We start from the raw sequence: 14172 nt of genomic DNA on the forward strand, positions 1-14172 counted from the left end.
AGACTAAGCCCATGAGCTCTAAAGAGTTCAGTTGAGGAGTTGGATCGGCTAATAGAGAAAGAAGTGTGCTTGTGAAAGCCAGTGAAGACATTTCTCCTTATCTCACTTCTGTCTTATCCAGTCTCCAGACATTGCAGTCTTCATCCAGCCTACTTTTCAGTGAGACCCCATCTAAACACCATTGGATATAGGCTGCAATGACCTCTCCTATCCTCGTATGACAGGAAAAGACAAGTGCTGGAGTAACTCAGTGGGTCAGGCAGCATCTCCAGAGAACATCGATAGGTGACGTTTTGGGGCAGGACTCTTCTTCATCTGCAGTTCCTTGTTTGTACATTTTACAGTCATCCATATTCTCCAGAGATGTTGCCTTACATACTGATTTACTCCAGTTATTTGTCCTTTTTTAGAAAAATCAGCAACTGCAGTTTCTTGTATGTTTCTTCTCAGGAGTCAGCCTGATGAAACCTCACTGCATTCCCTCTGTGCCAAGTGTATCCTTTCTTAAACAAGGAGACGCTAAGGCATGTATAATTGTAGTATGACATCCTTGCCCTGTACTCAAAACCTCAAGCAAATAAGGTCAACAATCTATTTGTTTGGATTAGTTTAGTTTAGAGATATAGCAGAGAAAAAGGCTCTTCAGCCCACCGAGTCCACGCTAACCATCGATCACACTTGCACACTAGTTCCATGTTATCCCACTTCCTCATCGACGACCTGCACACAGGGGGTAATTTACAGCGGCCAATTAACCTACACACCTACATTCTTTGGGATTGGAATGGAAAAGGAGCATGAAGAGGAGGCCTATGTATGCGGTCATAGGGAGAACGTGCAAACTTCACCTAGATAGCTAGATAGCAACCTGAGATCAGGATCAAACTCGGGTCTCTAGTGCTGTGAGGCATCAGTTCTACTAGCGCTGTGAGGCATCAGTTCTACTAGCGCTGTGAGGCATCAGTTCTACTAGCGCTGTGAGGCATCAGTTCTACCAGCGCTGTGCGGCATCAGTTCTACTAGCACTGTGAGGCATCAGTTCTACTAGCGCTGTGAGGCATCAGTTCTACCCGCTGCACCTTTTGCTTTCTGAAGTGTTTGCACTTGACAGAATCCAGATTAAAAAATGTGAATTGCATCTCACGCAAAGAGCTCCGTGTGCATTTCACAAAACAACTTTGCACACCACCAGTGTACACGCGCAGAAACCTTGATCAAGAGAAGATCGATTGGAGATTGTCCAACCAAATTTGGCTGCTAGATCAAAAAAGCAGATTTTTCAGTAAAGAATTAATGTGAAAGAATGTAGCTTCAGGCAACATGTTCTGAGCCACATCTCGGCCCACCACACCTCCACCAGCAAGTTGAGCTCACACAAGGGGAGGATGATCCTATTGTCGACATTGTCAGAACTGGGGGATATTTCATTGAGATGATGATAAAGTCCAAGGTCGTTATGCACATCAAGCGATCTCTGCTGGAAATAAACCAAACATGGATGGCAATGCACTCCTTCACGTCGAGACTGGACCGAGTGCACACTTCAGGAAGTGAAGTACCAAAGCTACAAAAGTCTGCTACAGACATAAAACTTTCCTTGAGTTCAAATTCTGTACCCAATGATCCAATGTGAATTCAACAATAGAAGTGGCAAAGAGTTGAGGAATTCACCTGACTTATTTTCTCTCTTTCCCAGTTCTGATGAAGGGTCTCAGGACTGAAGCATTAACTTTTCCTCTTTGCATAGATGCTGCCTGACCCACTGAACATTCCTGGCATTTTCTGTTTTCAAACACTATTTTGGGAATCAGTTCCACTTCAGCCAACAAGGACAGATTTCTCTCCCCCCCCCCCCCCCACACTGAGAGTATATTGTAAAAGGCATGAAACTTGTACAATGCAAAAACATTTTGACAAGATTTCTCCCTGGGGACTGTGACAGCAGTTCCTGTGGAGTATCAGTGCATCATCGACTTATGCTGCCTGATCCTTGCATTTAACTACCCGCATGCACACCTCATTAGGTGCTGTCAATTTCATGGTGTAACAATGGAGATGGTCTTGCAATCATTGCAACTGCAAAATTCCAGGCCATTTAAACCACTTGTCACTTACTTTGAGAAGAGGTAGAATCAGAATATGTCATTTCTTTAATAGTGCATCCTATGAGATGACCTCTTGAGCTTTAATAATCATAGGATTCGTGCTTCTGTACAATGCTGTCAAAAGAGTGCCTGAGGAAGTCTGATTCGCATCTCTCCTGATGTCTCTTTCCACTGACTTCAATTCCTCTATTACAACAGTGACCACACTTCAAAAAATTTTCACAGAGTCAAAGAGAAATACCACACGGAAACAGGCCCTTCGGCCCACCGAGTCCATGCCAACCATTAACCACCCCTTTACAATAATCCGATGGTAATCGCATTTCTTAATCTCTCCTCATTCTCATCAAATCGACCCCAGATTCTACCACTCACCTGCACTTTAGGGACAATTTGCAGTGGACAACTAGACTACAAACTGGCATGTCATTTGGGATGTGGGAGGAAACTGGAGGACTTGGACGAAACCTTCACGGTCTCAGGGGGAATGTACAAGCTCCACACGGGCAGCAGCCAAGGTCAGAATTATGCCTCAGTCTCTGGCGCTGTGAGCAACTGGTTCCATTGGCTATGAGCAACTGGTTCCATTGGCTGTGAGCAACTGGTTCCATTGGCTGTGTCACTGTGCTACCCCTCCTTTCTTTGCTTGTTGCAAATATGTTGGGATGTCCAGAAGTCATGAATAGCACTCCATAAATTCAAGTTGAGATTCACATAATAAATTCACACTACTAAAGCTGGCCCTGATAACCAAGCAATTTTACTGGAATAGTTTTAGTGTTTGTCTTAGCATTGCAATGAAGAAGCTGATTATTTTAAATCTCACTGGATCAAGGAGGTAATTATTTCTTTGGACTGCTGGTAGACTCAGTGCTTTAATATATTTACCTGGCCTTTAGATTTAATCCTGCCAAAATATTTGAGAGCTAACAAAAAGTATTTTTAATCATTGCTCCTTCGGTATTCTAAAGATCACAATAATGGCTCAAATATTAAGGGAGAATTTTAGGCCTCAATGCAATCAGTTTGTGTTCTCCAGAGATGCTGTCTGAGCTGCAGAGTTACTCCAGTGCTTTATGTCCATCTTCACACATAAATAACTGGCCAGTGTAATGAATGGGCATTAGGACCCAGCACAACAATAGCATTAGAATCATTTCATATACAACTGGGATATAGAATCATTTCATATACAACTTACGATATAGGGGTATCCTAAGGTGCTGAATGCAGCTGTAATTGGACTGACTTTCTCCTCAGTATTATCTTGTGACGCGATTACAAATTGATTGCCTAATTTCCCAGTTAACCATTTCACCAGAAACATTCTGCAGTTCAAAGGACTCAAAACCTTATTCAACGACATGCCATCGATTTTAGGCTAATAATAATAATGCTGAGTATAATTATCGAAGAGAAGTGTGAATTGAGTATGTGCATAGAGTCTGAAGAAGGGTCTCGACCAGAAACGTCACCCATTCCTTCTCTCCAGAGATGCTGCATGTCCTGATGAGTTACTCCAGCATTTTGTGTCTATCTTTGGTTTAAACCAGCATCTGCAGTTCATCCCCACACATTGAGTATGCGCATGGTGCTTTGATAATAATAGGCATGAACAACTAACAGATGTAATCCTGAATTAAAGTTGACCAAAGCAGATGGAGATGCCTGGGCTGAGAATCCTTTGCTGAAAGTTCCTCATCAAGATCTGGATTACTCAGGTACGACAACATTTCTGGTCCCATGCGTTCTATAAATAATGACTCCAAAGTCCCTGAGATGCCTGAGCTGAGAACGCTTTGTTGAAAGTTCCTCATTAAGATTGGGGTTACCAAGGTATTATCAAGATTTCCGGTCCCATGCATGCCAGGAGGATGAGGGGTGATCTTGTAGAGGTGTTTACAATCATGGGAGGAATAGAACAGATAGACACACAGAGTCTCTTGCCCAGACTAGGGGAATCGAGAACCGGAGAACATAGGTTTGAGGTGAAGGGGGAAATAGGAATCAGAGTGGTAGTAAAGGTGGTGGGTATATGGAACAAGCTGCCAAAGGAAATAGTTGAGGCAGGGAATATAGCAACGTTTAAACAATTAGACAGGTACATGGATAGGACAGGTTTAGAGGGATATGGGCCAAATGCAGGCAGGTGTGATTAGCGTAGACGAGACATGTTGGTCGGTGTGAGCAAGTTGGGCCGAAGGACCTGTTTCCATGCTGTACCACTCTATGACTTTATCCTATAAGTGATGACTCCAAAGTCTCTTCAGAGCTGTTGTAAAATTCCTAATAAATGTTACCAGTAATATTTTGTATTCACGATTAAGGTAAAAGTAGCACATGGGCTGCAGTGGTTGATCAGAGGTTCACATTGCTGGAGGAAGAGGCACACATTCTACTCCGAAGATTATACAATCTGGCCCCGATGTACAGTGTAACAATATATGAAAGCTACAGCCAGCAGAGATTTGAATCGCCAGGTTTATCCGTGTTCGTTCACACTGTAAATAAACGATGTTTGCTGATTGCTGTGTCACGTATCTATTATTCCAAATGAAGGCTGGGGTGTGCAGGTCTTTGAAAACAGGAGGTCAGAAGTAGTGGATAAAGTAAGTGTGACAAAAGCACTGAAATGTAACAGCATATCCATCACTGCGTGCTCCAGTGCGAATTTGGTCCTTAACCTGTTTATGCATTTTGTGACTGAACCGCGCTGATTGAATTTTGTCTAAAAATATCAAATAGTTCTGTATCGCAAAATGGAAATTTTTAGGCCATTGAAGCAATTCTATTTTCTGAATTTAGTATCAGTATCACTTATCTTCCAGTAGGTTTGACAAGCAATCTTTACCAGATGCTTCTTAAAGGAATCGAACCTCGGATGAGTGAGCAAACTTCCCAAACAAATCACAGAGTCATTCTGTAGAGGAGTTTCCGGAGCCAAAGTTACTATATAGTTTAGTTCAGTTCAGAGATACAACATGGAAACAGGCCATGCCAACCAGCGATCCCCACGCACTCACACTATCCCAAACACACTACGGACAATTTTACAATTATACCAAGCCAATTAACCAATTAACCTACAAACCTGTACGTCTTTGGAATGTGGGAGGAAACCGGAGATCCCAGAGAAAACCCACGAAGGTCAGACCGAGACCCTACAAACTCTGTACAGACAGCACCCATAGTCAGGGTTGAACCCGGGTCTCTGGCGCTGCAAAGCAGCAACTCTACGCTGCGCCACCATGTCGCACTATGACTAACAGTTTTTTTCAACAATCTAAGGTGTTGCAGAAAAAGACACTACTAGTGTGCTGGAGTAAGGCAGCGGCTCAGGCAGCATCTCTGGAAAACATGGATAGGTAACGTTGTTGGTCGGGACCCTTCTTCAGATTGATCGTGGTGAAGGGCGGGGATGCGAAAAAGTCAGGCAAGTGACAGGTGAATACAGGTGTGGGGGGCATTTGGTAGGTTTTGTAGCAGATGTAATACTGTGTATGGCATAGAAACATAAGATATATATTTTTAAAGATTTTACTTAGATTGAAAATTTGAGGAAGCAACATTCCAAAACCAACATTCCTTTAAGAAGCATCTGGTACATGGTTGGTCAGTAAAGGTACAACATTTTACTGATTTATCTTCTGCCGCAGGTAAAACTGGCAACGCAGTATTTGGTTTACTTTAGCTTAATTTAGTTTAGTTCAGAGATACAGCATGGAAACAGGCCCTTCAGCCCACCGAGTGCACGCCATGGGATCACGACCAGTGATCCCTGCACACCAACACGATCCTTCTTCACATGATGGGTAATTTACAATCTTTACCAAAGCCAATTAGTCTACAAACCTGTACGTCTTTGGAATGCGGGCGGAAACTGGAGCTTCCCAGAGAAAGCCCACACGGTCACGGGAAGAGCATACAAACTCCATACTGACAAGCACCCATAGCCAGGATCGAACCCGGGTCTCTGGCGCTGGAAGGCAACAACTCTACCGCCACACCACAATGCCGCCCAGCACTGCAGAACTAAATGTTGCAAGGATGAATACTCCCTTCAGTCGGCAGGTGTGAGAATGTGCGCACTAAATAATTAATACTGAAATCTGTCTCACTCAATTGACCATAATCAGCATTAGAATAGAGCGGGTCAGGGTAAAGAGAAAATGTGAAGTACTAACCAGCCTTGAATGAATTCCAAAGACTTTATAAATCTTGAGAATGGAGTTCTGACTCACCACAGGACACCTCGACAACCACCACTACATTACTCGCTTGAAGTCACTCCAGGGAATGTTATTATTTTCCTCCAATAATATATACTGTTCATTTTATGGGCAGTTCTTTGGTTTATCCACAATTTTGTGGCCCATGGCTGTCAATGGTGAACCTGATCGTTAACACACTAGAGAATCACTGATGCTCCACACTGTCCCACTGAAGGATTAATGACAGCAAGGTGATCAATGGACAATTCGAGAAGAAATAATCAGTGGTTGTTCGCTGGGATAGTCCTAACACTGATTACATCTGATAAAATATCGACAACATAGCTTCACAATAAATAGGTGCTGATTATCACGTTGCAGTTAGACAAGAACTAAGAAATAAGATGTTGCGACGGAAATGAAGCAATAAAATGACCATTGCTGAAACTGTTACTCATGTCACATGAAGGCAGGCATTATTTTCACAGCAACTACTCTGGAGAACAATTTCCAATTTTGTCACAGAGAACAAGATAATATACAGCAGATGGCTCTGGCAAGAAATCCCATTAAACTGGTTAGATCGGAAAGCTAGACAGAAATAAATTATCACACTCCCATTGAGGAATGGAATAATGAGCAGCAAGGGCTGCACGTACCAGTCACCTTATCTCATTAGTTACAGAAGCTTGCCAATAACTTCATTTCATTCTCAGCTTATGACACTGAAGCACCTCCATCCCTCAAGCCTTTCCCAAGCCAAAGCTGTAATCAAACTCTAATGTTGTTACTTTGAACCAAGAAAACTAAACACCTCTAAACCACTCTGCCTTGTTCTGGATAGGCATGGAGCTCATTCTGGATAATCTTGTGCACTGTTTCTCTTGGAGAGCATGTGGACGTCAATATCAAAACAGCAAAACCCAATGTTTATGTGGCCTCTATCACATTTTCACTTCAGATACTTGACATTTCTTTGCCTCAAGTAACCAAATGCAAGATCAGTAAGTGAACCACGTCCACGTCACTGTGGATTCAGGTCTTGTCTGACTGCAGAAGGTGAAGGTGAAGCCAGCCAGTAGTCCATGAGGACTACTCCATGAGGAATTGTTGATCTTTAACCTACTGATGGGCATTAGTTTGATTACCCGGCTTAGCAGTGCAAAGACAATGAAAGAGATAAATAACGAGTCATTGTTATATCGCTGTTGGGATTAGGTGGGAACATTGAACAGTGTGGCAAAGGAACAGGCCCTTCAGCCCACAAGGTCTGTGCCGAACATGATACCAAGTTAAACCAATCTCATTTGCCTGTACATGATCCATTTCCCTTTGCCCCCTGTATATCCATGTGCCTATCCAAAAGCCTCTTAAATGCGTCAGCCACCACCAATGTCTCATCGGCCACCACCATTACCCCAGGCAATCTGTTCCAGGCCCCCATCATTCTCTGTGTATAAACCTTGCTCAGCACATCTCCATTAAACTTCCCCCTCTTGCCTTACAGCTATGCCCTCTCGTGTTGGATATTTCCACCATGGGGAAAAAGGTTCCGATGGTCTGAGAAGATGAAGCGAGATTCTGCTCAACCTCCATCTTGTAGATAAGCGGAGGCTGCCTCTCACTATCACTTGCTACAAACAATAGAAACAGATTTCAATCCGCAAGATCCTCAGTACCTGGGTCTGAAGAAGGGGCTCGACCCGAAACATCACCCATTCATTCCTTCCATACAGAGATGCTGCCTGTCCTGCTGAGTTACTCCAGCATTCAGTGTCTGTCCTGAGATCCACTTTGCACATGAATTACATGTTGTTAAATTGAGAAAACAACAGAGAAACCGACCATTTGGCCCACTGGTCTACATTGTCATTTTAGCATCAGATCAGGTCATCCTTGATTTAACCTTCATGGTACATTCCAGTCCTTACTCCTTCATATGATCCCATCTTCTCTTTAACATGCTGTGCCACAAGCTTGACGAGCTACACTGGAGCTAACTCTCATTAGATTCCTACCGTGTTTCTGTTGGAGAGTGTCAGGATGCAGTTATCAAAACAAAACCCCACTGTTGTAGCCACCTGTATCATATGTACGTCCAAGCTGCTGGATATTCTTTGCTGTAACTAACCAGGCCTGATTCAACTGCTCAATGCGACAGTGATTCACACATCCTTACCATTCTTTGGGTAAACAACTTCATTTTTTAATTTAAATATTATTTAATCCAACTGAGCATTGAATTTCAGATTAATGTTATTTATCAAAACAGCAACAGGGAGTCTCCTCACGCTTTGAGTGATATTGGAAGTGAGAGGGAAATCAGTTTCGTTTCAATGCTGTGAAAATCCCATCATTTTATTTCCCATCCTGAGTTTAGTGGATCATACAGAGTTAGACTGGGACGCTGCAATGGCTTCAATGTTCGAGAACACTCATTCAGAGATTATTGCACCAATATTTATATGTTCTTTATTCATTCCCGCTGGACATTAAATGTGGAGGAATCAAGAGTAACATTAATCTCAGCTCAAAAGACACAAGCGACAGTGGATGCTGGAATCTTGATCAATAAACCAGAGCGCTTGAGGGACTCAGTAGGTCAGGAAGCATCTGTGGAGGAAATGGACAGATGACGTTTTAGGTCTGGACCCTTCAGTCTAAAGAAGTGCCCTGACCCGAAACATCATCTGTCCATTCGCCCAACAGATGCTGCCTGACTGGCTGAGTTTCTCCAGCACATTGTTTATTTGCTTAAACTCTGGGGGGTTTATGCCAAAGTCACCTGCTGAGTTTCCCAACCAGATTCAACCATCACTAACAACTAGGCTAAGAGCTAGATTAGTGTAAGTTTACTCAACTTACCCCTGCATCCTACAGGACAGAAGACAACAGGAATGAACCCTACAATTTGCAAAAAAGCACATCGGCGTTGGGCAACATTTGTAACTGGTAATTTGTTATTCTTCCCTCTCCCCCACTGTGGCCAGGCCGAACCGGCTCGTGGACACTTCCTCATACCTACCCCTTGACCACAAACCCACAAACGAACAGCAGGCCACCATCTCACAAAACATCACGGATCTCTTCATTCCTGGCAATATCCACGGCGGCACGTTGGCGCAGCGGTAGAGTTGCTGCCTTACAGCGCCAGGGACCTGGGCTCAATCCTGACTACGAGTGCTGTCTGTACTGAGTTTGTAGGTTCTCCCCGTGACCTGCGCGAGTTTTCTCCGGGAATCGCCCGTTTCTTCCCACATTCCAAAGACGTACAGGTTCGTCGGCTAATTGGCTCGGTATATAATTGCATAAAATTATTCCTGGTGTGTGTAGTATAGTGTAAGTGTGCATGCATCGCTGGTTGGCACGGACTCGGTGGGCCAAAGGGCCTGTTTCCGCACTGTATCTCTAAACTAAACTAAACTAATTCCTTCTACAGCCTCCAACCTGATAGTTCCCCATCACTACACTGCCTGTTTCTATTTCCTACCCAAGATCCAGAAAGATGACTACCCTAGTGGGCCCATTGACTCTGGTTACTCTTGCTCAAGTGAACTCATCTCCACGCACCTCAACATTGTCTTATTCCCCCTTCTCATGTCGCTTTCCATCTACATCTGGGACACCTCACAAACTCTCCACCATGTCAAGAGAATTTCAAATTCCTGCCTCATCTTTACCATGGACATAATAGAAAACATTCTATCGAGAGACATCACAATTTGGTTTAGCAATTGCTCTGCCCAAGACTGCAAGGCATTACAATGAATTATGGATACATCCTAGTCCATCACATAAATTATTGCACTCATGCACGGTATCACTTGACTGGATAGTACGCAGAACAAACTCACTGTATCCTGGTGCATGCGACAATAATAAACCAACACTGGCACCAAATCTGGATTTAATGAAGAGTGCTAAGAAATCAGATTATGAATGGAATGCCACCAAGATGTCAGCACAGCTCCCCAGGCATCCGTGGAGCCTCACTCACCCTTCAATGGAAAACCATTACAATATCAAAGGTTCTCCCCTGCTCCCACCTGATTTAAAAGAACCCTCCATAATATCAGTGGAATTTAATCAAGATTTCCAGTTTCAGTAGCTATTCCCTTCAGCAATTTGCATACTCATAGTCATAGAGTGATACAGTGTGGAGTCAGGCCCTTCAGCCCAACTTGCCCACACGGGCCAACATGTCCCAGCTACACGAGACCCACCTGCCCGGGTTTGGTCCATATACCTCCAAACCTGTCCTATCCATGTACCTTTCTAACCGTTTCTTAAATGTTGGGATAGTCCCTGCGTCAACTACCTCCTCTGGCAGCTTGTTCCATACATCCACCACCCTTTGTGTGACAAAGTTACCCCTCAGATTCCTATTAAATCTTTACCCCTTCACCTTAAACCTATGTGCTCTGGTCCTCGATTCACCTACTCTGGACAAGAGACTCTGTGCATCTACCCGATCTATTCCTCTCATGATTTTATACACCTCAATACGATCACCCCTCATCCTCCTGCGCTCCGCAGAATAGAGCCCCAGCCTACTTAACCTCTCCGGAGAGCTCAGACCCTCTAGCCCTGGCAACATCCTTGTTCATATTCACTGCACCCTTTACAGCTTGACAACAGCTTACTCAATTTCATTAAATGAACAATCCTTGCAAATTCACCAGCAATCAATTCCTCATTTACTTATATCTTTTTTATAAGGCGAATGCTCCAATAACTGACTAATATACCATGCTCCATTCCTGTATTGATTTGATGTGGCTCCAAAACTGTACATTTATTAAGTCAGTGCAGCTCACTTCTCAATTAATTTGTGGTTGTAGGTGATTACATAAATGCACTGTTGCCCTCCACTCCATTACACTTATAATTCACCTCAACAATTAGTGACTGTATTCACTTATAACTTGATGGTGCCCACTTGTGAACAAACTGCTCGATTTATTACAACCTACAGTTCCTATTAATTTATTAATTCTATTCAATGATAATCTTCCTTTAATGGCAGCATCCTTTCCTCAGAATGTGCATACAGTGGACTCATGTTCCACTCAATCGCATTAACTAACTTGCACATACACTTTGGACTGAAAGGCCTATTCCTGTACTGTTCTATGTGTAGGAAGCAACTGCAGATGCTGGTTAACACTGAAGATAGACAAAATTCTGGAGTAACTCAACGGGTCAGGCAGCATCTCTGGAAAATAGGAATAGGTGACGTTTCGGGTCGAGACCTTGAAGAAGGGTCTCAACCCAAAACGTCACCTATTCCTTTTCTTCACTCTACTGTTCTTTGTTCTAAAGCACACTCTTTCAGAGGTGCTGGCATTTTGTCCACAATTGCACCATTGGAAGAAGAGTAGAGCCTCTCACTGCAATCCCTTCTCAATGCTCCCCGCTCCATCATGAAAATCACAATGGTTCACTTGGGACTTTGCTGCATGCCAGAGGGCTGCTACACTTCATTCCCTCACCTGGCAGTGGCTGCAACTCAAAGTGAGGAAGTAAATGTATTATAAATGGCCAATTTTCTCTTACTTGAGGTTCTACGTATTTCACTATTGGAATTCAATGACTTTAAAGGTAAATACTGCCCTTTAAGTTCTGTTAATGTTAACATATGATGAGCATTAGATGGCACTGGGCCTATACTCGCTGGTGTTTAGAAGAATGAGGGGGGACCACATTGAAACGTACAGAATAGTGAAAGGCTTGGATAGAGGTCGATGTGAAGAGGATGTTGCCATTAGTGGAAGAGTCTCGGACTAGAGGTCATAGCCTCAGAATTAAAGGACATTCTTTTAGGAAGGAGATGAGGAGGAACTTCATTAGTCAGCAGGTGATGAATCTGTGGAATAATTTGCCATAGAAGGCTGTGGAGGCCAAGTAAGTGGATATATTTAAGGCAAAGGTAGATAGAATCTTGATTAGTACAGGTGTGAGAGGTTATGGGGAGAAGGCAGAAGAATGGGGTTAGGAGGGAGAGATAGATCACCCATGATTGAATGGTACAGTGACTTGATGGGCTGAATGGCCTATTTCTGCTCCTATCACTTATGATCTTATGATAATATCTACATTACATTGGTAATAGTATATATTTTGGTGTTTTGGTGTTCACATTCTATGGGTACCTTCAGGATAAAACACTCCATTTTGTTTTGACTGCCCATATGGAAAAAACATTGTTAAAAAAGAATGTACAGCAGTTCAATTTGGAAGAATTGGTAACTATTTGCATTCTCTTTGAATGCGTGTACGTTATTTTCTCCAACAAGGCAAATCACCACAGGGTGCATTGATAATGTTCTTGCCAGACCAAAAAATAGAGCAACTGTAACAAGTTAATTGATGCTAATTTTATATAAATCCACTGAAGCCAAATACTAAAAATATCGAATTATTTTCCATTTTTCCCATAAAGACAGATGACAATATCTGAATATAATATATCATAGTATGTTGATGACAGGTAACGTGCTGGGGATTTATTTAAATCTGATGATCAGTTTTCAATTTGTGACACTTCTCCTGCAGTGCATAAGCTACATTGGAAATGGAGAATATGATTCAACACACACATTATGCCACCAAGGAATATGGAAACAAAATCTGCTGCAAAGGGATCAAACACCTACAGATCTCCCAGAGAAGCAGATTTCACTTCAACTGAGAACTGTGTTTTGCAAACGCCCTGAAACCTTTATCGCAGATCTCAGACAAAGAGATTGACCATTTTTTATGGGATAATTACCGCAGCTGATCAAAGAATAAAACAGTAATAGGTTAAATGCCATCTTAACTTAAAGGACGTGCTGTAGTCACTTCTTAGCTTGGACTTAAAGAAAGTGACACGATAATTATTCATTTTTACCTTTGCGCCTAAAGTGTACCCAGCAAATGCAGCAAGACGTAAGGAAATGTCATGGATCCACTCCACAAATAGCAAGAATTTCTGCACGGAGCAAAGCATTTACTGCAGCTTTGTTGTCGTCCAGCAAAGATAGACACAAAATGCTGGAGTAACTCAGCGGGACAGGCAGCATCTCTAGATAGAAGGAATGGGTGACATTTCGTGTCGAGACTCTTCTTCAGACTGAGCCTCTGAATAGACCCATTCCTTCTCTCCAGAGATGCTGCCTGTCCCACTGAGTTACTACAGGATTTTGTGTCTATCATCAATATAAATCAGCGTCTGCAGTTCCTTCCTACACATTGTTGTCATCCACCATGGAATTAAAGTCAAGCAGGGTTTGAGAGGAGCAGCCATTCTGTCAGAAGCCAAGTTGGACATTTACATCTGCCTCTTTGGTGTCCCTCGGACTATCGCCGATCAGACTTTGCTGGCTTTACCTTGCGCTAAATGTTATTCCCTTATCATGTATCTACATGTAAATAGCTCAATTGTAATCATGTATTTTCTTTCTGCTAACTGGATAGCCCACAACAATAGCTTTTCACTGTACCTCAATACGGTTTAGAGTAGTTTAGTTTAGTTTAGAGATACAGCATAGAAACAGGTCCTTTGGCCCACCAAGTCCACGCCGACCATCAATCACCCGAGAACAGTACCCATCAATAAGAACTGTAATCTGCGCTCTGCATCTTCCGCTTTGCTCTACCTACTGTACTCGAGTTTAACTTAATGGGATTTTTGTATAGCATTATCTGATCTGACTGGGGAGCATGCAAAACAAAGGTTTCCACTGTACCTCTGTTCACATGACAATAATGAACCTAAACCTCAAACACTATCTGCAGTTTCTTGTGTAGGTTTTAATAGGTGGCCTTTTGGTGAAACTCTTTGCTGCATTAGACAAAGTTTTAAATGTTCAATC

General features: G+C 42.8%; 1 protein-coding gene across 3 annotated transcripts in view; it reads right to left on the bottom strand.

Annotated features, from left to right (window-relative positions):
- LOC144604905 (voltage-dependent calcium channel subunit alpha-2/delta-1-like) overlaps nucleotides 1-14172 on the bottom strand; it is a 497845-nt gene that overhangs the window by 186275 nt on the left and 297398 nt on the right. The window lies entirely within an intron of this gene.

This window comes from Rhinoraja longicauda, chromosome 23 (assembly GCF_053455715.1).
Source record: "Rhinoraja longicauda isolate Sanriku21f chromosome 23, sRhiLon1.1, whole genome shotgun sequence".
In the NCBI taxonomy this organism is placed as follows: Eukaryota; Metazoa; Chordata; class Chondrichthyes; order Rajiformes; family Arhynchobatidae; genus Rhinoraja; species Rhinoraja longicauda.